The sequence below is a fragment of the Hermetia illucens genome, chromosome 2 (assembly GCF_905115235.1).
Source record: "Hermetia illucens chromosome 2, iHerIll2.2.curated.20191125, whole genome shotgun sequence".
Lineage (NCBI taxonomy): Eukaryota > Metazoa > Arthropoda > Insecta > Diptera > Stratiomyidae > Hermetia > Hermetia illucens.
This window is the reverse complement of record NC_051850.1, coordinates 44043108-44070712: the sequence shown is the minus strand read 5'-3', so window position 1 is coordinate 44070712 and position 27605 is coordinate 44043108. Positions and strand designations below refer to the sequence as shown.

Here is a 27605-nt window from a genome sequence, read left to right as displayed (position 1 = left end):
GTCCAGGTTAGACTGAAGGGAAACACAGTTCATAGGCGACGATATAGCGGAAAACAGCTTAAGGTCGTCTACATAGAGCAAACAGGTACAAGTGAGGAGGGGAGGAAGGTCGTTAATAAAAAATAAAAATAGCAAAGGACGCAGAATAGACCCCTGTGGGACGCCAGAAGAGGGGGAGAATGAGTGGGAAGTACAGCCGTCAAAAGAGACGCGGCAGGATCGGTTGGAAAGGTAAGAGGCAAACCATAAAACAAGTGGTATGGGAACGTTTAGGGACGAGAGTTTGGATAGAAGTATCTTGTGATTTACGGTGTCGAAGGCTTTCGCGAAGTCAGTGTAAATGGTATGCACTTCTTGCCGTGAATTTAGACATTTGGCGACAAAGTATGTGTTGGCCAAAGTGGGCGGACAACCAGTCGCTGACATATCTTTCTAGGATTTTGGAACAGCAGGAGAGGAGGAAAATGGGACGGTAATTCTCGGCAAGCGAATGATCGCCACTTTTGTGAATGGGGATAATGAGAGCCTCTTTCCACAAGCTGGGAAAATGATTCTCTTCGAGGCTTTTGTTGAAACTAAGAGATAGGGGAAGGGAGATAGACTTACCAGTTTTGAGCAAAAAGAGGTTTGGAGGACCATCGTAGCTAGGTACGACATTTTCATCAAGTTTCCCAATGAGGTATTCAACAAGGATAGGGGTAAGAAGGGGAATGGTAGGCAATGCGGAGCAGGCTAAATCCACTATTGGAGGGATTCGGAGGAAGGGGGGGGGGAACATAGACTGACGAAAAGTAGCGGCAGAGTAAATCACAAGGTAGTTGGGGGGAGTCAGCTGAAAAGCGAGAGAATTTAATGGACGGAGGGGATAACTGGGCAGCGCAGCGGGAGTTGCGAATGTGGGACCAGAAAGGTTTCAGGTTTCCGCGCTTTAGTGAGTCTTCCACACTGGACAAATATTCGTTTCTGGACTTACGTATTAGGGATTTGAACGAGGAACGAAGGGATTTGAAAAAAACTGGTATAGAAAGTGTTGAGTGTTGAGTGCTTGGTCACACGTAAATGGAGAGAAGAGGGGGACCCAGTTGATTGACGCCAGGGCTGAGTTCAGACCTTCGAAGTCCGCCTTACGAAAGTTGAACTTGGTAGGCTTGCGAGCGACAGGAGAGTGGAGTTGGGATATCTGAACATCGAACTCGAGAGTAGGATGATGGGCGCCAGGGGCAACGTAAGACGGAGCATGAAGGGATTGGGAAAGATAACGTACAGGAAGGTTAGAGAGGACAAGGTCAAGAGTGCGATCTAAGTGGTTTCTAGAAAGCTTAAATTGGAGGGCGCCACAGGTGTACATGAAAGTGGATAGAGTAAGGGAAGGGTGGGTCGAGTTATTAGGGAGGGAGGGAAGGCCAGGAGAGCATAGGAAGATTAAAGTCGCCACAGAGGATGAAAGGAAGTGAGGGAAACAAAACGGTTAGGGCCTCTGATAATCTGTCGAAGAAATCCTCGTACAGAGAAGGCGGGCTTAGGCAGGGAAAATATACACACGATGTGATAAAGGAACATACGTTTGGCGGAAGGACACGTATGGTAACAGAATCGTAGGAGGAGGAGGAAAAGATAATTTCGGAACGGAGAGGGGACTTAACAGCTATTAGGGCACCTCCGCCAGTTGGCTTGCCAAGCGCAACGCAGTCTCTGTCACAACGAAAGGCAGAGCCATTGATACGGCCACAAACATACTTGGCCCCAGCCGGAAGAAAAGTCGGAATGGCTGGTTTGACGATGAATGCAAGCTAGCTACGGAACGGAAAAATGCTGCATAACGAGTAATATTGCTCTTATAGACTTTTCGGGCTGGATCATTCTCACTCATACGGATTAAATGACCCGCCCACCTATTGAGCTGGATTTTATCCACAACCTGACGGTCATGGTATCGCTCATAGATTTCGTCATTATGTAAGCTACGGAAATACTGCATTTACCTATAAATAACTGCCAAGAGTAGCAATAGACAAATATTGCTTCTGCTACCTGGAGACGCCTAATGGGAGATCTGACCACTCCGCACAGTATCATTAGACGCAGCAAGGGATTCTTGATTCTAAATGCTTCTTGTTATTCAGGCTACAGGCTCTTTTCCATTTCCTTTTTTCAATTTCGTGTGGGATCGTCTTCTGAGGAGTTATAATAAATCCTCTACGTTTTCAATACACATCAGTGAGGAATGTTGAAATCCGACTAAGTACGAAAGTTTCCTCACAATGCACCCATCCTTCTATATGCTGACGCATATTTGATTTACATATGATAACGACACGTATCAGGAGCCTCTTCGTCATAAAATGAGTTGTACCACAGCAGCTCCAACTCATTATCTTGGTGATCCATCCACCCACCGCTGCCGCTAATACGTTTCTAAAGTTCTCCCTAGAGACGCAAAATACACAAGCAAATAGATGACTCCTGAGGTTATTTGCATATCTTATCAGTTTTATCGCCGAAAAAAGTGTAAACACGTCAAGCATTCAGATTTAGTTCTTTTCTCTCAGGTGTGGTTGAATCTTTGGTATGCGGCCAGCATCCAAGTAAGAAATATGTTACGATGATATTAGGTGCCCACATGGTACCAAAGGAAATGTATCTATATGTTTTATGTACACAATCACAAGGAGCATAGATACTGCTTTAAAGTTTTCTGGGCCCCGCGAATTCAGGTGTGACTGATTACCTTAGCACCTGCTAATCGGTAATGCCGGCGGTGGCGCCAAATGGTTTCGCACTTTACTCAAGCGAAGCTTTTTATGTTGGCTTATGAATGTCAATGGTAGACCAACATAAGAATAAATTATATGATTCAAACAAGGGGGATCAGTGGAGCTTTCCGTGGAGGCCATTGGAGCTTGTCTGCGTCTCGTCAACATATGGATTTTTGCTGGAGTTACCGTGTGCTGCAGTATTTGGGGAAGAACAGGTAATCGAATAAGAGTTTGACATTGCTTTCGAGCGAACGGAAATAATTGACTGAATTCAGAAAACTGAAAAGAACCTCTTCTCTCACTCGTGTTGGTTTGCCAAGTGCCCTTCTATGATTGTATGAAGATTTATCCCAATAACAAAAATATCGCATGCTCAATATCGTGTGGAGTGACATATGTCTATAGTATGTAGTTGAGTAGTTCCTGAACAAGTTTCCATAGGACTAGTTTTCTGAAAAGTGAAACATCAGATTTTGTTGCTGGGGGAGAGGTAAAATCTCTGAGCAATCAGAACCTAGTGGTTCATAGTACCCGATTCCCTCTTTTAACGGTATATTCCGGATTTAGTTATGTATAACTGTTGCCTTTAAAGCCCTTTAGCTTGGGTTCTTTGGCTCTGTCTCCTTCCTTAGTTTTAAGCGTTAGTTAAGCCACTTACTTGCTCTAACCTCTTAGGACAATCATCATCAACGGTATCCGGTCTAGGCCTGCCTTAATACGGAACTTCAGACATCCGCTTTTGCGCCGAGGTCCACCAATTCGATATCCCTAAAAGTTGTCTGGCGTCCTGACCTACGCCATCGCTCCATCTCAGGCAGGGTCTGCCTCGTCTTCTTTTTCTTCCATAGATATTGCCCTTATAGACTTTCCGGGCTGGATCATCCTCACCCATACGGATTAAGTGACCCGCCCACCGTAGCCTATTGGGCCGGATTTTATTCACAACCTGACGGTCATGGTATCGCTCATAGATTTCGTCGTTATTAAGGATACGGAATCGTCCATCCTCATGTAGGGGGCTGAAAATTCTTCGGAGGATTCTTCTCTCGAACGCGGCCAAGAGTTCGCAATTCTTCTTGCTAAGAACCCAAGTCTCCGAGGAATACATGAGAACTGGCAAGATCATTGTCTTGTACCGTAAGAGCTTTGACCCTATAGTGAGACGTTTCGGGCAGAACAGTTTTTGTAAGCTGAAATAAGCTCTGTTGCCTGCCAACAACCGTGCGCGGATTTCATCATCGTAGCTGTTATCGGTTGTGATTTTCGACCCTAGATAGAAATTATCAACGGTCTCAAAGTTGTAGTCTCCCATCTTTATTCTTTCCGTTTGACCAGTGCGATTTGATGTTGTTGATTGATTGGTTTTCGGTGTTGACGTTGCCACCATATATTTTGTTTTGCCTTCATTGATGTACAGCCCAAGATTTCGCGCCGCCTGCTCGATCTGGATGAAGGCAGTTTGTACGCCTCGGGTGGTTCTTCCCAACATGTCGATATCGTCAGCATAGGCCAGTAGTTGGATGGACTTAAAGAGGATCGTACCTCTTGCATTTACCTAAGCATCACGGATCACTTTCTCGAGGGCCAGGTTAAAGAGGACGCATAATAGGGCATCCCCTTGTCGTAGACCGTTGTTGATATCGAATGGTCTACAACGACCTATTTAGTTAACTTACGTACAATTATGCTTATTGAGGTCATAAAGCATCGTATCCTACATGTAAAAATTAAGAGTAAAAACTCCGCCGTAGCTGGTTGTGAAAGGAGGAGGAATGGATAGCTTCAGTATGAATGGCTGTACGCCACCGCAACGTCTCAGGGGTGTTGGTGAGGAAAGTCCAGGAACTTTGCAGTCTTGCAGATTACTCACTGAGGAAGCTATCCCCACACCTGGCAGTTAGGTATAAAATACAAATCCATTTAATGAGAAGAAGGAGAAACTTGAGGTCCGGATAACTGGCGGGAGTCGTCTGAATTGGTGACTGGGTCGGGCTCTCGTAATGGACAGCACGGCGTCGAAACCGCTAGTCGTGGGGCAGTTTGACGTCAAGGCGCCACGACAACAAGGAGCGTTGCTCCACCTGCTGCAGCTGTTTCGCCACTATCTGTGCCGACCACTTCAGCAGGTTCGCGTAGCCAGCGGATAAAGTGGACTGCAAAAATGAACCTCTTCATCATCCGCTCCTACTACGAAATAACGGCGAGGGCAGGTACAACATCTTACCGCCCCTTGTTGCACCAGAGATTCGTCGAGCGTTTCCCGCATTTCGCGCAGGTGACTGTGCAGCGAGTCGCAGACCAGTACCGCTTTTTAACTCGCGTCAACTCAATCCCGGCCGTCATCAGGGAGCGTTTTCGACTTGAGGTCACCGAAGAAACTGGAGGTCGATGGGGGCAGAGGGACGAATTCCAAAGAGCGTGTATAGAATTCACGAATATGGATCCTTTGCATAGACCAGGTATACCAAGCCTCTATGCATCTCTAGCAACTCCGCGAATTCTATTTAAAATCAATGATAACATTGCATCTCGGCAGTGTGCTGATATGTCGCTGCTGCAACTACAATCACTTGTATATTTTGGTGGAGTTGCGGCTGTCAGATTGCACGGTCAGAAGGTTCGCATTCGTATTATAGATTTGAGTGACGGAATAGATCCACCATGGAAACTTCGTCTGGAACGTCGGCGTTACTCATTAACACAGAACATTGCTAGACTGATTTAGGTCAGCACTGGCAATGCTAGCAGACGGGTGAGAAATAAAGTGCAGAGGGTTAACAGGAACTATGTCATCCCCAGTGAGCCACCCGTAGTTGAAATTCTGGACACACTAATGCATAAACTTTCTGTCATATGCAGTCAGTTACGCCGGTATGGCGAAAGTCACTCGAGACGTGTCCAGAAGGCAACATACGCGAGGAACCAGCGGAGGTTTTTCAGATCTCTCAACGAATCCCAACAGAGCGTCCAGACAGTGCAGTTTTCGGTAACGTAAGCGAAAGAATACTGGGGTGGACTTTGGGGGTTACCTGCCCAGCATGCTGAGCATGCTGAGTGGATCAAGGCCGAAGGCACCCGCCATGCCAATACACCTGACATGAATTTCGCGGATGTTACCGAAGAGGAAGTTCGACGAGCCATAAACAGCTCGAAGAACTGGAGGTGCCCAGGTCTTGATCGGGTGCAGAATTTCTGGTATAAGAAATTTACCAGCGTACACAGTCGGTTGGCACACAACATGAACCAGGTCACGAGTCGGCCGGAGGAATTTCCACCTTTCCTCACTGCTGGGATTATCTTCCTTATCCTTAAGAAGGACACGGTGCAGGACGTCGCAGATATAAGACCGATTACTTGCTTACCAAGCTTCTACAAATTCATAACGTCGATTATTAGTGGAAGGTTCAATGCGCACCTCGAGACCAACAACATTCTGTCCGAGGAGCCGAAGAGCTGCTCGTTATCGACTCGGTAGTTGTAGGACAAGCATCTAGAGGCCAAAGAAACCTGTTTAGTTGCTATATCGATTATGTCTAGGCTTTCGATAGCGTCCTGCATACCTGGCTAATGGATGTCCTACATCTGTATCTCATTGATCCGAAACCAATAAAGTTTTTGGAGACAGTCATGGAAGGGTGGGATGCCACCTTATTAGTACGTACATCTGAGGGTGCTAGTACCTCAAAGCCCATCCGTATACGGAGGGGCATCTTCCAGGGGGATTCGCTGAGTCCCCTTTGTTTTTGTATGGCACTGAACACCCTTTCATGGCTACTGAATGATGCTAGAGGGCATGGTCTTGCAATTAAATATGGCCTACGTGCTAAGTGCGAACTGACACACTTGATGTACTTAGATGACATCAAGCTGTATGCTGGTACTGACGACCATCTTAGAAGTCTGTTGCGAATAGTAGAAATATTCAGCCGTGATATTCGGATGGAGTTTGGATTAGACAAGTGTCGAATCCAAGCCATCCGCAAGGGTAATCACAAGCCGCATGCCAGACATAGCATTGATGACCTCCATATAGAAGCTATGACCGAGACAGATTTCTACAAATAACTAGGAATTTTACAAGGAACTCATGCTCGAGTTGGTGATCTGAAGGATGCTCTGCTGCCTGAATTTCTGCGAAGTGTAAAGCTGATACTGAAATCGCATCTCTCGCGGGAGAATAAAATAAGCGCGTTTAATGTATTCGCTATTTTTTCACTGGTTTATGCATTCGGAATATTGCCGTGGATGAAGACCGATCTGGAAAACGTCCAGCGGCGGATACGGACAACTATGTCCAGATTCCGAATGCATCATCCAAATTCTGCCGTGGAGCGGGTGAACCTGCCTCGTGACATCAGAGGTAGGGGCGTGATTGACTTGGCGGCACAACATCATCGCCAAAGAGCAAGGCGAGTCCCTTGCATGCGGCTGTCTGTAAGGCAGACTCTGGGTTGACTCCACTTAACTTGAAGGATCGATCTTTCAATTCCCTGACTGAGGTGGAGTCGGACCAAGAGCGGATCGATGAATGGAAATCGAAGGCAATGCACGGTAAACACGTGAATTGTTTTTGGCAGCCATTTGTCGATTTGCATTTGTCGAACAGATTGCTGTGTGCTGGGAGCTCTTTGCTGCGACGGAGGGATTCATGTATGCCATTCAGGACGATGTGGTCGCCACCCGAGCTTATAAAAAGCTGATGAAAGAACAGGTGGAGAATGACCAGTGCAGAATGTGTGGTTCGGTGTTAGAGAAGTTGGACCATCTCATTTCTGGCTGTACTGTTATGGTACCGGTGCAATCCCTAATACTGTATGTAAGGCTATCCATCAAAACCTTGCATACAAGCATGGGCTGATCACGGGAACATATCCGGTCTATCGATACGAGCCGCAAGCTGTACTTGATAGTTCTGCTTAGAGCATGTATTGGGACCGGCAAGTTCTGACAGATCGCCATATTCCACATAACAAGCCTGACGTTCTGTCAGTCAACACCAACATGGAATGGAAATGCGAGGGGAAGAAGGTGAACTATGAGTCACGGGCTTGAGAAATCAAAGAAATTTGGCGTATCTAGCGGGGGGTTGTAGTTTCCGTAATATTGTCAGCTACAGGTATTGTACCTAAGTCTCTCAGGGCTTCCCTTGATGTCCTGGAACTTTCGCACAGTCTGGTTCAAAACATGCAGAAGTACACCATTCTGCATACGTGCTCGTTGTTACGGGAAGTTCGCGACGGATACTCCCATTGATCTACCACCGGCCACCACCACCAGCGCCCCTTTAATTTTTAAGTAGGTAGGATCGTCCGAGCCTAAATGCTTGACACTTAGTGCTAGTATTAGGTAAAATCTGTCGAGATTGTGATAACTCAGAAATAAGAGTCACATATTTCAAAATATCTAATTAATATCTAACTAATAATTTTTATAAAACAAATTAAAACTCGATTATCTCCAAAACGGTTAAGTTTGGGGTAGGGTTCATTTATTCAATTGTAAATAGTCTCAAACAGAGAAGCAAAGGGTCCACAAATCTTATCTAGTTCCGCTACAATCTCCTTTGGTGAAAAATCTAAATAAATGCATGACCAATGTGTAGAAAAGATGAAAGCAGTGAACACATTTCACCGAGGCATCGTTTCCCACGAAACCCCAAAAAGAAAACTTGTGAAAGTCCGGACGAAAGCTTTCCTTCTGAATATTTGGAAAATCATGAACATTGTACAGTCGAAGAAAATTCATGGCAACTCTATCGCTTTGTTGATGCACGAAGATGCTCCCCGCAGGTGAGGTGGAATTCAGACCGGCAGATTTTCCTCTTGCTGGCGTTAAGGATGAGGCATGCTTTCACCGAATTTTCCTGCAAGTTGTTTGTGCTTTCTCTGTTGTGATATTTCCTCGTTGGTTGTTCCGCTAGACTCAAATAGAACAGCGGATTGCAATGTTTCTTTCAGTAAGCGTGCTGCTGGCAAAAGAAGAACATTGTTCGGGCACAGCTAGCTGGGAAGCTTCGGTGAGAATTTCCATTGTGACCAAGGATATTGGAGTGGTCGGTTGTGGTCCGAAGTGGTTTTGAATTGTGTTAGGTTTCCATTAAAGTTTTAGCACGTTCTATTAGTGTCCCGGGGGGAGACATTTTCTGGGTGTAGTGCTGCGAGATTAAAGGGGACGTTTCCGAGTGCTGGGTACCCAGTGCACTACTCGGTTTGTGCGTTTTGCCGAATTAATCTGCTGGCGTCGTCTCAGAATATTCCACGGTTCATTGCCAAAAAACGCGGAGACACACGACTCGCAGGCGAATTATTTTTTATAAATAAATATTTTGAATTTTTCCCCAATAATTTTTGTACTTGAGCGGCGGAAAACGTGTTCAGCCGGTCCGGCTGAGAGCAATGTGGTTGGTACATACAACGAATGGCGAATTAGATTCTATTTAAAAAGCATCCAATCTTTTATGAATGTTTGGTGCTCACACCAGCTCGCCAAGCGTGGAAGATTGTTTACTTGGTTTCCATTGATAAAAAATAAATGAGTGGGGTTTGAGTGCACACTAGCCACCGGCTTTCCTGGATTTGCGATTGGGTGAAAGTATTGATATTTCATTATATCAATTTGTGATTATTCAATAAATCGGTTACGTGCGAAGTGAGAAAATTGTCTTTTGCATGTCCGACACTAGATCGAACCAGAGCCTAGTCAACAATAGCCAGTTCTTGGGCACCTGAGTGCGACGCGGTTGAAATAAATGGACAATGTCGGCGAAAGTGGAAATATGAATTTTATGAGTTCTATTGTGATTTTGATGAATCAGTGCTTAAAAAAGGAGGATGACACACAAATGAAGGATTACACGGGAAGCGGAAAAAACTGCTGATAACGTTTGAAGTAATCGATTTCGAGGTGAGTAGCTGCAGAGATATCCAATTTTATTGCTTATACCGTAAAAATTTTATGCTTTTGTTTACTCTAAATCGAAAAAGGAGCGTTGGGCTATGTTAGCTTCCAGGACTAATAGCTATTAGGGGTTGTTTATGTTAGAATCAACCAAATAAACTGAATGGTGATGACGTGGAGTAGGAAGCCCGTTCATTTCGTGATTTTCATTTCCGGAAACAGCAAATTTTTGCTACTGCACTTATTGGGTATGAACTTTGGAAAATGCTTCTATGATTGTGATGCACTTTTTAAGGTCCTGTGTAAAACAAAACCTTAGTGAAATCGGTTTATTAAAGCTGGGAACTGTGAACGCTCCCGCATAGAATGGGTTACATCCTTGTACGTCGAATTTAAGGGGGGAGGGGTCCACATACATGTAGCAGGGTGTAAAGCTTGTGTTCACCAAATTTAGTCATGTGGGGTATCAAATGAAAGGTCTCGATTAGTTGTTTCCGAAACCGGTCTTAGTTTTCACATTTCTTGGAAAGGTGTGGTGCGCGGGTTGTTGAAAATGATCATCTCTTTAACGGACCCATTCTCAAAAACTACTCAACTGAAAAATCTGGAACAAATCAAGAGGCTGCCACTATATGGTGCCTAGGCTCCGAAATACCCTCCATACCGCTATCTTTTCAAATAAAGTTAATAATATTCATCATCATTAACGGCGCAACAACCAGTATCCGGTCTAGGCCTGCCTTAATAAGGAACTCCAGACATCCCGGTTTTGCGCCGAGGTCCACCAATTCGATATCCCTAAAAGCTGTCTGGCGTCCTGGCCTACGCCATCGCTCCATATTAGGCAGGGTCTGCCTCGTCTTCTTTTTCTACCACAGATATTGCCTTTACGGGCTGGATCATCCTCATCCATACGGATTAAGTGACCCGCCCACCGTAACCTATTGAGCCGGATGTTTTCCACAACCAGACCGTCATGATATCGCTCATACATTTCGTCATTGTGTAGGCTACGGAATCGTCCAACCTCATTCTTCGGAGGATTTTTCCCTCGAAACGCGGCCAAGAGTTCGCAATTTTTCTTGCTAAGAACCCAAGTTTCCGAGGAATACAGGAGGACTGGCAAGATCATTGTCTTGTACAGTAAGAGCTTTGACCCTATGGTGAGACGTTTCGTGCGGAACAGTTTTTGTAAGCTGAAATAGGCTCTGTTGGCTGACAATAACCGTTCGCGGATTTCATCATCGTAGCTGTTATCGGTTGTGATTTTCGACCCTAGATAGGGAAATTATCAACGGTCTCAAAGTTGTATTCTCCTATTCCCATTCTTCCTGTTTGACCAGTGCAGTTTGATGTTATTGGTTGGTTCGTCTTCAGTGCTGACGTTGCCACCATATATTTTGTCTTGTGATGTCGATATCGTCAGCATAGGCCAGTAGTTAAAGAGGACGGTGCCTCCCGCATTTACCTCAGCATCACGGATCACTTTCTCGAGGGCCAGGTTAAAGAGGACGCATGGTAGGGCATCCCCTTGTCGTAGACCGTTGTTGATGTCGAATGGTCTTAACAGTGATCCTGCTGCTTTTATCTGGCCTCGTACATTGGTCAGGGTCAGCCTAGTCAGTCTTATTAATTTCGTCGGGATACCGAATTCTCTCATGGCCGTGTACAGTTTTACCCTGACTATGCTATCATAGACGGCTTTAAAGTCGATGAATAGATGGTGCAACTGTTGTCCATATTCCAACAGTTTTTCCATCGCTTGCCGCAGAGCGAAAATCTAATTTGTTGCTGATTTGCCTGGAGTGAAGCCTCTTTGGTATGGGCCAATGATGTTCTGGGCGTATGGGCCTATCCGGCCTAGCAAGATAGCGGAGAATATCTTATAGATGGTACTCAGCAACGTGATACCTCTATAATTGCTGCACTGTGTGATATTTCCCTTTTTATGTATGAGACAGATAATGTCTCGTTGCCAATCGTCAGGCATTGATTTGCTGTCCCATACCTTGAGCACAAGTTGATGAACCACTTGGTGTAACTGGTCGCCTCCATATTTAATCAATTCAGCTGTAATTCCATCGGCTCCTGGCGACTTATGATTTTTTAGCCGATGAATTGCACTGCTCCCTGTACTAATATCATACTTTTATAATTGTTGTTGACTGTAAAACCCCTTTTAAGTTCATTCTATCATCACGAAAGTAATATAGACTATGACATGGAGCATAATACTACCAAGTTTGCTAGAAATCGCAACATTACTAACCAAGTTATAATAGGACAAAATTATCACTTCTTTGCAAATTCAAGACTTTGAATGACAATATCACTTGAAAGTGGATATTTTCCCCTGCCCTGAATCCGCTACCCACGTGATGGCGGACCAGGCCAATTGGAGAAAAACTATCTTTCACCCTTCTGATCCATGGGCCCCTCTTTTTGGGCTTACAATCAAAGTTTATTTTTTTTTGACAGACGACTACGGTTTCGTCCAAGGCAGAGGCAAATCATCAGACGCTGCCTCTGCCCTGGGAGTAGCTTGACCGAAGTGGTTCACAGATGTAGTTCGTTCCCTTTTATTAATCGGCAAACACGTCATGGGTGTGAAATATATCCAAGGGAAACACGGACTAGTATTTCTGGCCAAAGCGGGTCGAAGCTGAAGTAATTTTTATTTGGAATCAAGAGAGCCCTGAATCCGCGATCCAATTAATGTAAGCTTTTTTGCTTTTAATTCCGAAATTTATACCTGAATAACTAATTTGTAAGAAGTATTTTTAACTACAGGGAAATTATAAAACCTGATAGAAGATACATCCATTTCAGCTTGATCACCCGTGGAAGATGTCTAAATAAACAGAGACACATGGATAATTCTTATTAGCTTAAAACCATTCTTGGTCTCTGCTACTCTGGCCTTATGGGACCACAATTTTGACATTATTTTGTATAGTGACCCAGAACGGTTGGGAGGTTACTGATGTCTACCAAAATGAAATGCCATTAAAAGGTTCTAAGTTAGCGAGGATTAACGACGTAAGTATTCATGGGCGTGGAGTTTTTCTTGTCAATTTTAAGTGTTGCGGAATCAAATTGTTGTATCTGTTGATGAGGAAGACCGAGATTCCCACGCCCACATACTAGAAAATTGCGTCTGCTAAGGGGGTCGTAAACTATTAGGTGACGTGTTGTTGTGCTCTGGGTTGGCGTTGCTGTGTACCGAGTTATTTTATTGCTTGGAGGTGAACGTGCATCGGGTTGGTATTTTTGGTACCTTTCCCCGCAAATCTACAATGGTATCAGCACACAAGTTAGACATGGACTGCGACGTGCGACTACCCTGGCGGTCCATTTCGTGAGATGGATGTCGAATGAATTTTAGTCCGACTCTGCGAACGCATACTGTTCACCGATGAGCACAGAGTGGCAATATCAGCTGTGACTGTTGCCATTAACCGCCGAATTTCCGCCATCTCGGTGGTCTCACGAAATACCTTCGCGATTATTTGCGCGATTATGGGGCACGTGTGTACCTCGTGGACTTTGCCAGGTGTCGTTGCCAATAATTCGAGAAAGCTATGGTCGCCACACGCTAGTATAGTTTGCGTGCATTCTGGCAGTCACTGAAGCCACAGACACTGTAGGTGCTCTGTGATAACCTTGTTTCCACCCAACTGCTTCATTTCCCGCTGTAGTTTGCTGGGATTGCAGCCTCCAAACGTTGGCCCTGTCAGCAAGGGATTCAGCGTTGCTGTCTCACTTACCGAGGGGTGCATTATTAATTGGTCCTTGAGCCGAGTGTAGGAGCTCTTCTTCGGGTAAATTGCGTATCTATCTGAAGCAAGCAAGACTCCGGGTTTGGTGGTCAAAGGGTAGTATAGGTCCCTGGGCGAAATGTGGATTGGTACCCACGATGGATCATAAATCCTGGGGAATGCCTGCTGAACTAACACCAACAGCTCTACTACCAAACCCTATCTCCATCTCCACGTGGTGACCGCTGGGAGCTCTTTCTTAACGAAAAACTGCAGACGGAGAAGGATGAAGACGAGGCCCGCGCCTAAAAACGGGACAAATTGTACCAACTGATCCTCTAGGTTGAGGGTTGGGTAGGGCTGACAACCCTACACGGGAAACAATTTGTTACGAAGCCACAACAGGAGCCTCGGACTGGACGGATTACACAACGACGAACCCGGCAACGACAACGGAATAACGATTTGCGCATTTTCTCATGGAACGTGCGCTCCCTGTAAAGAGATGAAGCTGATGAGCAGCTAGCCGATACCCTGTCCCAATATAGGGCTGATGTAGCAGCGTTACAGGAGATGCGTTGGACAGGGACCGGTTTTCTGAAGAGGAGCCACTACACCATATATTATCGTGGCCATCCAGTAAAACATGTGCTCAGAGTAGGTTTCTTAGTCAGCAAAAAATGAAACCTGCTGTTATCGGCTTTGAAAACATAAGCAAATGGCTATGCACTCTGTGCTTGCGAGGCAAGTTTAGAAATATAAGCCTCATTAACATTCACGCCCCTTCAGAGCAGACTGCAGAGTCGGCGAAGGATAAATTCTACGAGGCAGTAGAACGAACCCTCGAAGTGTGTCCCAGATATGATATTAAAATCATACTTGGGGATTTTAACAACCAAGTAGGGAAGGAGCCCCTATTCAGGCGATACGCTGGCTCCCATAGCTTACACGAAAATACAAATGATAACGGACTGCGGATTATTCAATTAGCAGTGTCACACGAAATGGTTGTTGGAAATACCTGGTTTGCGCGGAAAGGGGTCACAAACATATGTGGGCCTCTCCAGACGGGACCACTTTCAACCAAATTGACCACGTGTTGATTGAACGCTGCCACCTATAACAACACCAATAACAACACCACCCAGAATGCTCTCTAACAATCAGATGACAGTTAACACTGAAGCCATCCACAACACAGTCCTCCGCGACACCTATAAGAGGGAAATGGATGCCACAATAACCGCAGTCAACAGAGGACCTGGAGATGAAGCATCCACAAATGATCTTCACAACCACCTGAAGAACGTTATCATTGATACGACCACAAACATACTTGGCCCCAGCCGCAAAAGGAGTCGGAACGGCTGGTTTGACGATGAATTTAAGCTAGCAACGGAACGGAAGAATGGTGCATACCGAATAATGTTGCATTCTCAAAGAACGCGGGCACGGAGACGGAGACTTATCACGAACTCCGAGGAGCGGAGAAGCGACTTCACAGACGAAAAAACGAAGCCTGGGAGAACCAACAAGTTTGTGAACTAGAAAAGTACAGGGAGCAACCGCACCAGGTACGCAAGTTTTGCCAACAAGTCAGCAGGATGAAGCCTTATACACCTCGATGCTCATCATGCCGAGACAAAGAAGGAAATCTGATTTGTGACAGAATGGGCATATTGGAGCGATCATGCTTCCAATTCAGCCACGCACCTAAGTTGCCGATTAGCCGCGCAGTCCATCTGCCTCTAGTTTCATTTTGCAAAGAGAGCTGCCACTCGTCTAGAGTGTGTTGTCGTTCTTCGCGAACAACCACCTCCCTTGGCTCATCTCCCTTGCGCTTGTATATGGCCTGACGCTCCCTGGCAAGAAGGGCAACGGGGATCACTCCCGCGATCACCATCACGGCCGGTTCAGAGACAGTGCGGTACGCAAACGCCACCCGCAAAGCTCCCCGTCTCTGTACTTGCGCGAGGCGTTTACGATATACCTACTTGTTAAGAGCGCCAGCCCATACCTCTGCGCCGTAGAGCAGGACAGACTGCGTTGAGCTCATCAGGAGACGTCGCCTACTAGACGAAGGACCCCCAATGTTTGCCGTTAGCCTATTTAACGCCGAAACTCCAGCCGCAGCCTTGTTCGATGCTACTTGGATTTGCTCAGAAAAGCTCATCTTTGAGTCAAGAGTCAACCCGAGGTACTTTACCGGTGATTTTGACTCGATTATCGACTCGCCGAACGATATGGGACGCAGGGTCGGAATTCTCTTTTTAGCCAGGATGACTACTTCGGTTTTTTCCAGTGCAAGGTTGAAACCATGAGTATTCATCCATCCGCTTACCCGTCGCATCAATATGCCGAGTCTGCTTTGCACCTGTTCGACAGTGCGTCCAGCAACAAGCGCTGCGATATCATCTGCGTAGCCGACCAGGCGCGACTCTTCTGGCATGTCGAGTTTAAGCAGACTGTCATAGGTAGCGTTCCAGAGGTTCGGTCCTAGGATGGATCCCTGTGCTACCCCCGACGTGACCTCCATCCACCTTTGACCCTCTAGCGTTTCATAGAGCAGGGAACGGTTCCTCAGGTAGTCCCTCAATATCCGTAAAAGTTTGGGAGGCCGGTTCTCAATCTTTTGACCGTTAACTGGCGACGGTCGATGATTGGCATAAATAAGGGGTGAAATGCTTTTTTCGAATTTATTATCCGCTTTTTAGTTAAGGGTTTATTTTTTCTACTATTTTTGAAAATGAGAGCCAATGCTTTAGTAGGCCACTATAATATATAACGCAAGAATCTTTTGGATTTCAACAGTCAACACTGCATATCGAAGTCCCACGCTTTCTCATAAAATTCGAGATGAAAGGCACTGAAATGATTCCCCAATGAAAAGAAGGAACTCATATGGAATATATTTGAAACGATGAAGAAATGTGTTCACATGCCAGCATTTGAACATTTAGTTTTTGAGTAATTATCTTCGAGCCAACGAAAAAATGAATCCTCCAAATATATTGCATTTTATTTTCAAGCATTTTTCCAGATATTTTCTTATCTGCAGATGTGTGTAGGATATTTTTCATTTTTCATTTCTCATGAACTAATTTTTATTTTACTGGTTGGCAGGTTGCCAATGGGCCAATGGTGGATTGATGCAGAGACAATATCCGGAATTACATTTTTTCAAATGCACTATATACGCAGATATTTTTGTATTTGCCCCCACGCCCTCGAACTTGGGGGAGAGATTTAGCTGTGAAAAATAAGTTTGCTGTAGCTGCAGGCACTGGACTTCCAATGCTACTATTTATTGATTTGCTGGCATTGAGATGGATTTAGTTGTTTATTGTGGTCTATTTAGAGACTGCAGTTTTTAAATTTTATTTGTTCTATCTAGTATCTTATCTTTTTTTAAAACGAAGATAAAGCAGTAGTTCCTGCTTCCCAAAGCAATCAGCACGGACAAAGGGCTCTTCGGACGTATGCGTGTACTCGTACATTATTTCGCTCGTCTTTTCTTCCAACCAGATCTTCAGATTCTGAGATTGTAGGATTAATTTAAACTTTTCGTGACCCTCATCCAAGTAGAAGACAGTCCGGTAATTCTATGGAGCTCCCACAGTCGTTAAGGATAGTTTTTCGACAAGTTTGCAGTACTATTGTGTAACCTAACTCCTTCTCGGTTTGAAATGAGTAAATTCGAGGATAGTATGACGAGAACTCTTAACCCAGGAACACCTCTTGTGAAAAATCTTATATCTTGCCAATGCGCAACACGCTATCTCGTAGTGGAGGGGAAAACTTCAGTTGAGATTTTTGATGAAATCAAAACTGTTATGGGGATTGAGGTGGAAAACGGGCGTATTTCCGTGGATGACAATCAGAGGAGCGGAAAACATTCAATTGTGACTGACGACCTTGTGGAAAACTCGAGAAAGCGGGTCGTGACGATCGCAGATTGAGTTGGATGTACTTTCCGTGATGTTTTCGTAGTGGTTCTCTGCGATGATTTTTTCTACTTCGTTCGCCTGAAACTGAAAGGTAGTCTTAACAGCGCCATTGCCTCTGCAAATCGGTTCCTACTAGATAAGAACTTCTCCAGCATATATTGTGAGCGATGACATCACATTCTGCTATATGCCTTTACTTTTGGCGTATTGGTTAGCTTTGATGAATGTTCCACTGGGAACTTCTTCTGCGTCATAAGCGCAAAAGCGCAGCAGAGCACCATAGTATCTTTTTATCTCCCTGTTGACATTTTATGGTATGGATGTGGTGTCGCCATCACATAGGTTGGTAACCAAATTAGCCTGGAAGTCTTTTGAGACTACCATGCAGGAGGGCGTCTTTCTCTTCTATTGGCATACAACAGGGTGTAATATTCGACGATAAACTTCGTTTCAATTCCCACTTCGTTGACATCATCAATAGAGCTTCCAGAATGTCTGGTTTTATCTACGTTCCTCCTCCGACTTTACCTCAATCCAGCCCTCCTTAACACTCTTCAATTCCCCTGTCAGAAACATCCTTGGATATTGCTGTGTAGTCTGGTCCCCCTACCGCATCCGTGACTGCCGCGCTCTTAAAGCTATACAACGCAAATTCACCCAGACCCTCTTTTACAAAAAGAACCTTCCACGGGTTGATTATCCGTCACGACTCTGCACCCTCAATCTCCTCTCCCTACAGCAACGTCGTATCTTCCTTGATATGTGTAGTCTTTTCAAACTCTGCCATTGTCTAATGCACTGCTCCAACTTGGATATTACTTCCCGTATCGCCTCGTCTCATAACACACGTAGTGCGGACATTTTTGATGTACCCTTCGCGGAGCTCGACATTTACTTTCACTCTCCGATCCCGAGGCTTTGCCGGTCCTACAATGCCCAACAGCTAGGGTCCTTTGACTCTATTTCCTTCTCTAGCTTTAAGCGTAAAATAAGTCATTCACTTGCTCCTCCCTCTGAGGTATTGTCTGTAATAAGGAATTTGTTTTCTGTATATTGTCCTCATTAAATTAATAAATAAATAAACAGGTTAGCATATTGGAAGTTTAGGCTACTGGCTACCCTACCAACAATCCACGGTTCTTGTATGAGGTATCTACATGTCTTGCAGCTATTGATCCGACGACTGATAAGTGGAGTCGCCGCTCTACAATGCTGCAAATTTATATGGGAAATGTAGCTCCTCATCTATGGTTCAGATGAAGATACCGAGGGCTGCACGTCACCCTCAATAGCTTTAGAAGCCGACACTTGTAACGTGAGGGTCCCTAGCCCTTAGTAGAGTTGGCAGCCTTATTTTTCCCGGTTCGGGAACGCCGATAGTGAGAAAAGTTCCTGGCTTATCGGATCTCTCTCCTGTTTTACTGCCTAGCAGCATCCAGGTGGAAGTGTTGAGGTTATTCTGCAGTTGTTCCAGAACCCAAGGACCATTCTGCTCTACTTCTATAAACTCGGTGATGAGAACTTATGGGCCAAACGCGCGAAACGCATAGAGGACTACGGCGGTTTGCACGGAACACAAGCCTATAAGGGACCATGCTACCTGATCCGGCATATCGGATTGACTATTACGATGCTTATAATTATTTTCCTTTCTTACAGTAAGCTCATTCCAACGGCGCAACAATCGGTATCCGGTCTAGGCCTGCCTTAATAAGGAACTCCAGACATCCCAGTTTTGCGCCGAGGTCCACTAATGCGATATTCCTAAAAGCTGTCTGGCGTCCTGCACGGTCTCCCTCGTCTTCTTTTTTTACCATAGATATTGCCCTTATAGACTTTCTGGGCTGGATCATCCTTATCCATACGGATTAAGTGACCCGCCCACCGTAACCTATTGAGTCGGATTTTATCCACAACCGAACGGTTATGGTATCGCTCATAGATTTCTTCATTATGTAGGCTTCGAAATTGTCCATGCTCATGTAGGGGGCCAAAAATTCTTTCTCTTGAACGCGGCGATGAGTTCGCAATTCTTTTTGCTAAGAACCCAAGTCTTCGAGGAATTCATGAGGACTGGCAAGATCATTGTCTTGCACAGTAAGAGCTTTGACCCTATGGTGAGACGTTTCGAGCGGAACGGTTTTTGTAACCGAAAATAGGCTCTGTTGACTGACAACAACCGTGCGCGGATTTCATCATCGTAGCTGTTATCGGTTGTGATTTTCAACCCTAGGTAGGAGAAATTATCAACAGTCTCAAAGTTATAGTCTCCTATCTTTATTCCTATTGTTTGACCAGTGCACGGTTGTTGTCAGCCAACAGAGCCTATTTCAGTTTACAAGAACTGTTCCGCTCGAAACGATTCACCATAGGGTCAAAGCTTTTACTGTGCAAGGCTATGATCTTGCCAGTCCTCATGTATTCCTCGGAAACTTGGGTTTTTAGCAAGAAAAATTGCGAACTCTTGGCCGCGTTCGAGAGAAGAATCCTCGGAAGAATTTTTGGTCCCCTACATGAGGATGGACGATTCCGTAGCCTACACAATGACGAAATCCATGAGCGATACCATGACCGTCCGGTTGTGGATAAAATCCGGCTCAATAGGTTACGGTGGGCGGGTCACTTAATCCGTATGGATGAGGATGATCCCACCCTGAAAGTCTATAAGGGCAATATCTATGGTAGAAAAAGAAGACGAGACAGACCCTGCCTAAGATGGAGCGATGGCGTAGGTCAGGACACCAGACAGCTTTTAGGGATATCGAATTGGTGGACCTCGGCGCAAAACCGGGATGTCTGGAGTTCCTTATTAAGGCAGGCCTAGACCGGAAACCGGTTGTTGCGCCGTTGATGATGATGATGATGGTTTGACCAGTGCGGTTTGCTGTTGCTGGTTGGTTGGTTTTCGGTACTGATGTTGCCACCATATATTTTGTCTTGCCTTTATTGATGTGAAGCTCAAGATCTCGTGCCGCCTAGTCGATCTGGATGAAGGCAATTTGTATGTCTCGGTTCGTTCTTCCCATGATGTCGATATCGTCAGCATAGGCCACTAGTTGGGTGGACTTAAAGCGGATAGTATTTCTTGCATTTATTTTCTCGAGGGCCAGATTAAAGAGAACATCTCCTTGCGGTAGACGATTGTTGATGTGGAATGGTCTTGAGAGTGATCCTGCTGCTTTTATCTGGTCAGGGTCAGCTTATTCAGTCTTATCAGTTTGGTCGGGATACCGAATTCTCTCATGGCCGTTACAGGTTTACCCTGGCTATGCTATCATAGGCGGCTTTAAAGTCGATGAAAAGATGGTGGTGAACTGATGTCGATATTCCCACAATTTTTCCATCGCTTGCCGCAGAGAGCAAATCTGATCTGTTGCTGATTTGCTTGGAATGAAGTCTCTTTGGTATGGGCCAATGGTGTTCTGGGCGGCCCATTCTGTCGGAAATCAAATTTCCCTCTTTGTCTCGGCAGGATGAGCATCGAGGTGTGTAAGGCTTTATCCTGCTGACTTGTTGGTAAAACTTGCGCGCTTGGTGCGGTTGCTCCCTGTACTTTTTAGTCCACAGGCTTGTTGGTTCTCCTATGCTTACTTTTTTTCGTCTGTGAAGTCGCTTCTCCGCTCGACGGAGTTCATGATAAGTATCTGCGCGTGCCCTCGTTCTTTGAGAATGTAACATTACCCGGTATGCAGCATTCTTCCGTTCAGTTGCTAGCTTACATTCATCCTCAAACCACCCGTTCGGACTTTTTTTCGCGACTCGGATCAGGTATCTTTGTGGTCGTATCAATGATAACGTTCTTTAGATGGTTTTGAAAATCATTTGTGGATGCTTCATCTATAGGATCTCCGTTGATTGCGGTTATTGTGGCATCCATTTCCCTCTTATAGGCGTCGCGGAGGGCTGTGTTGTGAGTGGCTTCGGTATTCACTCTCACCTGATTGTCAGAGGGGATTGTAGGTGGTGTCGTAATTCGAGCTCGGAGCACCATGCCAACGAGATAGTGGTCCGAGTCTATATCGCCCCCTATATGTTCTGATATTTATCAAAGCTGAGAGGTGGCGGCGTTCTATCAGCACGTGATCAATTTGGTTGAAAATGGTCCCGTCTCTAGAGACCGACATATGTTTGTGGACCGCTTTCCGCGCAAACCAGATACTTCCAACAACCATTTCGTGCGATATTGCTAACTGAATAGTCTGCAGTCCTTTGTCATTGGTATCCCTATGTAAGCTATGGGAGCCCATGTATCGCCTAAATACGGGCTCCGTCCCTACTTGACTGTTGCAATTTTCAAGTCTGATTTGGATATCATACTTGGGACAGTCTTCGAGGGTCCGCTCAACTGCCTCGTAGAAGGTATCTTTCTCCGACTCTGCAGTCTCCTCTGTAGGAGCGTGGACGTTTATGAGGCTTATATTTCTAAATTTGCCTCGCAAGCGCAGAGTGCATAGCCTTTCGCTTATATTTTCAAAGGCGATAACAGTAGGTTTCATTTTTTGGTTGATTAAGAAACCTACTCCGAGCACATGGTTTACTAGATGCCCGCTATAATATATGGTATAGTGGCTCCTCTGCAGGAAAACGGTCCCTGGCCATCGCATTTCTTGCAACGCTGTTACATCAACCTTATATTGGGACCGGGTATCGGGTAGCTGCTCAGCAGCATTCGGTCGGTACAGGGAGCGCACGTTCCATTAGAAAATGCGCAAATCGTTAATCCGTTTTCGTTGCCGGGTTCGTCGTTGTAAAATCCATCCTGTTCGAGGTTCCTTTCGTGGTTCCGTAACATCAGTTTTCCGTGTAGGGTTGTCAGCCCTACCCAACCCTCAACCTGAAGGACCAGTTGGTATATTTTGTTGCGTTTTTAGGCGTCGGAGACTCGCTTTTATCCTTCTCCGTTTGCAGTTTTTCATAAAGAAAGAACTCCTGGCGATCATCACGTGGGGGTGGAGATAGGGTTTCGTAGTAGAGCTGTTGGTGTTGGTTCAGCAGGCATTTCCTAGGTTTTATGCTCCATCGTGGGTACCAATCTACGTTTCGCCCTGGGACCTACACTACCCTTTGATTGGTTCTTAGAGCCCTTAAATTTTCAATTCATTAATTAATACTGTGGGTGAGTTTCAATTAGAGCAGGGATATCTCCATGGAATAGGACTATAAAATATGCGGCTTATCATACATGACCGTACTATTAGTTGGACAACAATTTCAATATTATCCTTTACCCACTATTCAAGCCTTTATCAAGCAAGTTCACGGTTCAATGGCGAAAACTTGCCTGAAATCCAACCTAAATACTGAAACATGTACATCATCTCTGGATCCTTCCCTCGCTCGAAATCTTTTCATGCTTACTTCTGCAGAGGAAAACTTGAATCGATTATCGACCTAATACTGTACATTTCGGAAGCTATTGTTACCCTAAATCCAATCTGTGTAGACATCTATTTTGTATAAAAAGGATCAACACTTTACATGATATCATGACATTTACAGTTTAACATGTCCTCTGGCATATCCTGCCCCATACAATTATTACTAAGGGTAGGGATAGATATCGTAGCGTAACGAAATAATACGCATAGTTCAATAAATTCTATCCAATATAGAGGCTGGATAGGGAACATGACCATAGAAGACATCCTTCTAGGACATTTTGTTGATAAAATTTACTGGAAAATGTAGTTTAATATTTTTGAGAGTATTTTGCATAGAAGAGAAATATTATCTCCTATTCTTTTCCCCTTCTACGTCTAAAATGTTTTCGAATATCCTCTTCCATCTGCAAAATGATTTTCTTCAACATGGGAGTAGAAATTGGACAAGTAGCTAAATCTCTATGTATTTTTTTCGGCTTGATATTCTTACAATAACATACTATATATTTCCCGTAATCCCCCATGTCTGACTGACTCCGTCAACAGCAAATACGAGTAATGCGTTTCAACCCTTTCCAGGACTTCTCGAGAAATTCTCCTCTTGTTGACTATTCTACTTCAGCTCTAGGGCGTATTACCCGTCGGTTTTGCTGGGATAATAAGCTCCACTCTATGGCATAGGCGGAAATCAAATTTTCGACAAATGGCAAAAAGTTAAATGCAAATTCTGGGTCTGATTCCAAATAAAAATCTTTTCAAAAAGTATTTGAATATTTTCAGTAACAAATCTTTGCTGAATCTTTTGACATATTGATGTAAAAGTAACAGACAACAGAAACACATTTAGATTGGATATTTTCATCCTTACTGTTTTTGGTCCAGCCAGGGACCTGAGTTTCTACGACCCGCAACAACGCAACAACCTACAAAGCTCCTCATGTGCTCCTCTGCGTCTGCATAAGGCGCCTACGATCTACGATCTACCTACCCTCTTGCTTATCACCACATAACTCCGTGCCGTAAAGCAAACTAACTGCATCGCACTCAGGAGAAGACGTTTTGTACTGGAGGTAGCACCCACAACATTTGCCATTAGTCAAGTGAACCAACGTCAGCTACGGCCCTTCTGTCATGGCGAGTGTTAGCAGATTATCGTAGAGAGTATTCCAGAGATCCGACGATAGGATAGACCCCTGTGCTATCTTTGGCAGAATGTACAGCCTCCTCAGGTCCACCAGAATCTCATAGTGCAGAAAACGGTTTGTCATCAAATCTCTCAATATACACAAATAGTAGCTTAGCATATGGAAAAAAGTGTGTATTGCCAAAAGCACTACTTCCCGAGATAGAAAACCTCACTCTAGATCTCCCTGTTCTAAAACCGAACTGCCTTGGCGAGAAGTCCCTGGCAACAGGTTTTACTTCGGCGGGTCTATTCCTGATAAGCTTCTCCAGTACCTTTCCAGCTGTATCAAGCATACCAAGTGTTGGTATGCAAACGGTGGCTGAAAATATCTTTTGCCTTTGTTAATCATTGTGAGCCATGCAGCTTCCAACGACAAGGAAAAATCCTCTCCTTCTAGCAAATGTCGAACGCATCGATGGTAAAACATGAGTGTGTGTACCTCTGCTGGGATTCCGTCAGCTCCTGACGACTTCTTCTTTTTCATAGAAAGGATTTCCAGATATTCCATGCTGAAAAATCTTAGGCCCTTTCCCGGTGTTTACATCAACTGGAACGGAATGTCCTTCCCTGTTCGACAGGACTTCCCTGGAGGGTCAATTTTCCATCAACCAGTAGATGACTGGTTGACCTCTTGGGCGTAGAAGCCGCGCAGGCTGTTGTTGTAAGATTCATAACTGAATTTATAACAATATCAGGAATAGCCCCTCAAGCAGCGAAGAGCTTTGGTCAATCTCTCGATGTTCCTAGTCACAAGAGGGGAGGAGGAGCGTATGTCAGAAGATAGCGTCATCTGGTTTAAACGCCATGTATTGGTAAAAGCTTTCCGGAATGTTCTCCAGAACTTCCAACCCCTTCACCGACGATACCAGTGATTCGTACGAGAAGGTTACTACGGAAATATTTCCGCTGATGTCTGGGTTCCGAAATGTTGGGGTAGATTCAATTTTTAAAACTACGAGCGCTGTCCTCGCCACCAACTCATTTGGATGTGATACGCAAACTTTACACATCATAAGGCACCATAATAACAGATAAGGACTTCCCTGAAGTGTCGCGACAAAGCCTTAATGAAAATTTGGTAATTGCTACTTCTTGTTACCATGTATTTCGTCCTGCCTTCGTTAATGCGCACCCCAAAATCTGGTGCCGCCTGCTCGATGTGGATAATGACAGTTTGTACATATTATGCCTACATCGTCAGCATAAGTCAGTAGTTTGGTGAACATTAGCGTCTCTTATAAATTTTTTCAATAGCAGGTTATAAAGCTATGCTATGCTTGACGCGGTCGAAAAAGTGTACGAGAAGCTCATCAGGAGTAGACTCACTGAAGCAATCCGCGCTGCCGGGGGCTTATCCCAAAGGCAATTCCGGTTGTTATGGAGGTCGTGGATGCGGTTCATCGAGCCGAGGCATACAGCCGCTGATCTCGATTTTCCTCATGATGCTTGATATCAGACATGCCTTCAATTCCGTAAGATGGACAGATGTGCTACGCACATTAAGAAATTCATTCCACTTGCCAAGCTATCTCTTGCGGGTGTCGAGGGATTATCTGAAAGATCGGTCCCTGCTCTGTGAGGCCCTAGAGGGCCAGAGGAGGGTGGAAATCACGTCGGGAGTAGCACAGGGATTCATCCTAGGGCCATCCAGACCTCTGGAACGCTTCCTACGATAGTCTGCTGAGGCTCGATACGAACGAAGAGTCGTCTATCTACTAGGAGACGTCTCCTTATGGGAGCAATGAGTTGATTCTGCTCTATAGCGAGGAGATATTGGCGGATGCCCCTCAAAGGAGATGCATCGTAAACACCTTACTCAAGTGAAGGGACAGGAAGTCTTGCGAGTGGGGTCTACGTATAGCACTGTTTCAGAACCGGGTGATTGTGATCGCGTAAGTGATTCCCGTTGCCTTCCTTGTTAAGAAGCATAAAGCTATGTACGGCCGTAAGGGCGAGAGGTAGTTGCCTGTGAAGAACGTCAATACATCCTTATCGAGTGGCAACTCTTTTGGCAAAATGAGCCAAGGGGCAAACGGACTGCGCAGCTCATCGACAATTTACGCACAGAGCTGAACCGAACGCACGGTGAGATTCTAACTTCTAAGCGGGCATGGAGGTTTTCAGTCTTACCTGCACAAGATTTGGAAGACGCGATCTCCGTATTGTGTGTCCTGTAATGGAGTGGCGGACGACGCTGAACGCACCTTTTTTTTATTGCGAATGATGGAACGGCTTTCGTCAGCAGCTTTATGCAGACACAGAGGAGCTCTCTCCAGACCACGTTGACAGCGAGACGCTGAAGAGCGCTGGCAGCTGGAGTCGTGTTGCGCATTATGTTCGGGCTCTTCTTATTGCGAAGAAGATTTAATTCGACCGGCAGAGAGACCCGATGGCAAGAGGTTCCCTAAACTAACAACTCCCTTCCTCCCCTCACCTCCCGTTGGTGAAAGGGATTCCCTGACTTCCAAAGGCTCCCAAAGCCGGGAGAGCGGGAGGACTAGCCCGAAGTAATGTGTGTTTAATTGATAGTCCGACAGCGTACTGTTGCGGGAGTCCAACACTCTGTGCGTAAATGCATCCATCTACCCTACTCAAAAAAAGTGGCCGTTGTGATGGCTATGAGTAACAAAATAAAGACAATGAGCAACAAACTAATGATGGAGTTTACGCAACTTTGCTCTCATATTTGCTTAAACAATGGCGTGGGCCATAATACATACCACGATTTTAATAAGCAATTTAAGTGCGAGGGTCGTTCAATAAGTAAGGATTTTTTTCTATTTTTCAACATAATTTTCTTTCAGCTCTACATTCTTTCCAAACATTTCTAGTAAAAAAATTTTGGAAGGCCCTCAAAATAGGTACCGATTTTCGCGATATCCTTGCAATAATATGGAATTGAAATGGTTAAACGACCACCTTGAGTGGCCAAGGATGACCTAGAGGGAGAGCTATCTCAAAAATCGAAAAAGATTGCGAAATTGAAAGTCCGGCCGTAAACACTGAGGTTCCATCGGCCAGGCTTGGGAATGTGGAGGGGGAGGGGGTCCTTTGAGCGCTGCGATCTCTCACGTGTCATTATACGTGTCTATACCAGTGCGTAGGTTCGCATCGGATCTTGAAAATAAACGCACAAGCATAGGGGTTCGCGTAAGCCTGATGAGCTAAACCAAACCACGAGCTAAAACCTGAAAAATAAAAATAAAAATAAAAAAAACAAGTTGGGAAACCGGTAGCTATAGCTATGAAAGGTTTTGTATATTTCTTTTATCAAGACATTTGAGTGTGCATCTGTTCCATTAGTACGTAGCACGTTATATACGCATATATTATGTGAGAATATCCATTTTCAGGTGATATTGACATTCAAAGTCTTGAATTTGCAAAGAAGCGATAACTTCGACCTATTATAACTTTGTTAGAAATAGTGCGATTTTCACCAAACTTTCATTTGATACCCCACATATATCCGGACTCGAGTGCCGCGATCGAGAGGCGAGATCCACGAAAGGATAACAGTTTCAATCCCTGTTTCTTCTGCTTCAGATCTTTATTGAGGCGCGGTCTCTGAGGTTTTCTCAATTCGTTGACATCCTCCGGCCATTATTTTGTCAAGAAGGGAGCGAACCTCAAAGGCCTCAAACATTTAATGCGGAAGAAACAGGGATTCATTACAACCT

The 27605-nt window shown here is 45.0% G+C and overlaps 1 protein-coding gene across 2 annotated transcripts in view; it reads left to right on the top strand.

Moving 5' to 3' along the window:
- The first annotated feature begins 8723 nt into the window (after positions 1-8723).
- Positions 8724-27605, top strand: part of LOC119649563 (serine/threonine-protein phosphatase rdgC) — a 316188-nt gene continuing 297306 nt past the window's right edge. For both annotated transcript variants that reach the window (XM_038051760.1, XM_038051759.1), the window contains exon 1: positions 8724-9659. The gene's annotated coding sequence lies outside the window, so the exon portion shown is untranslated. The remainder of the gene's footprint in view (positions 9660-27605) is intronic.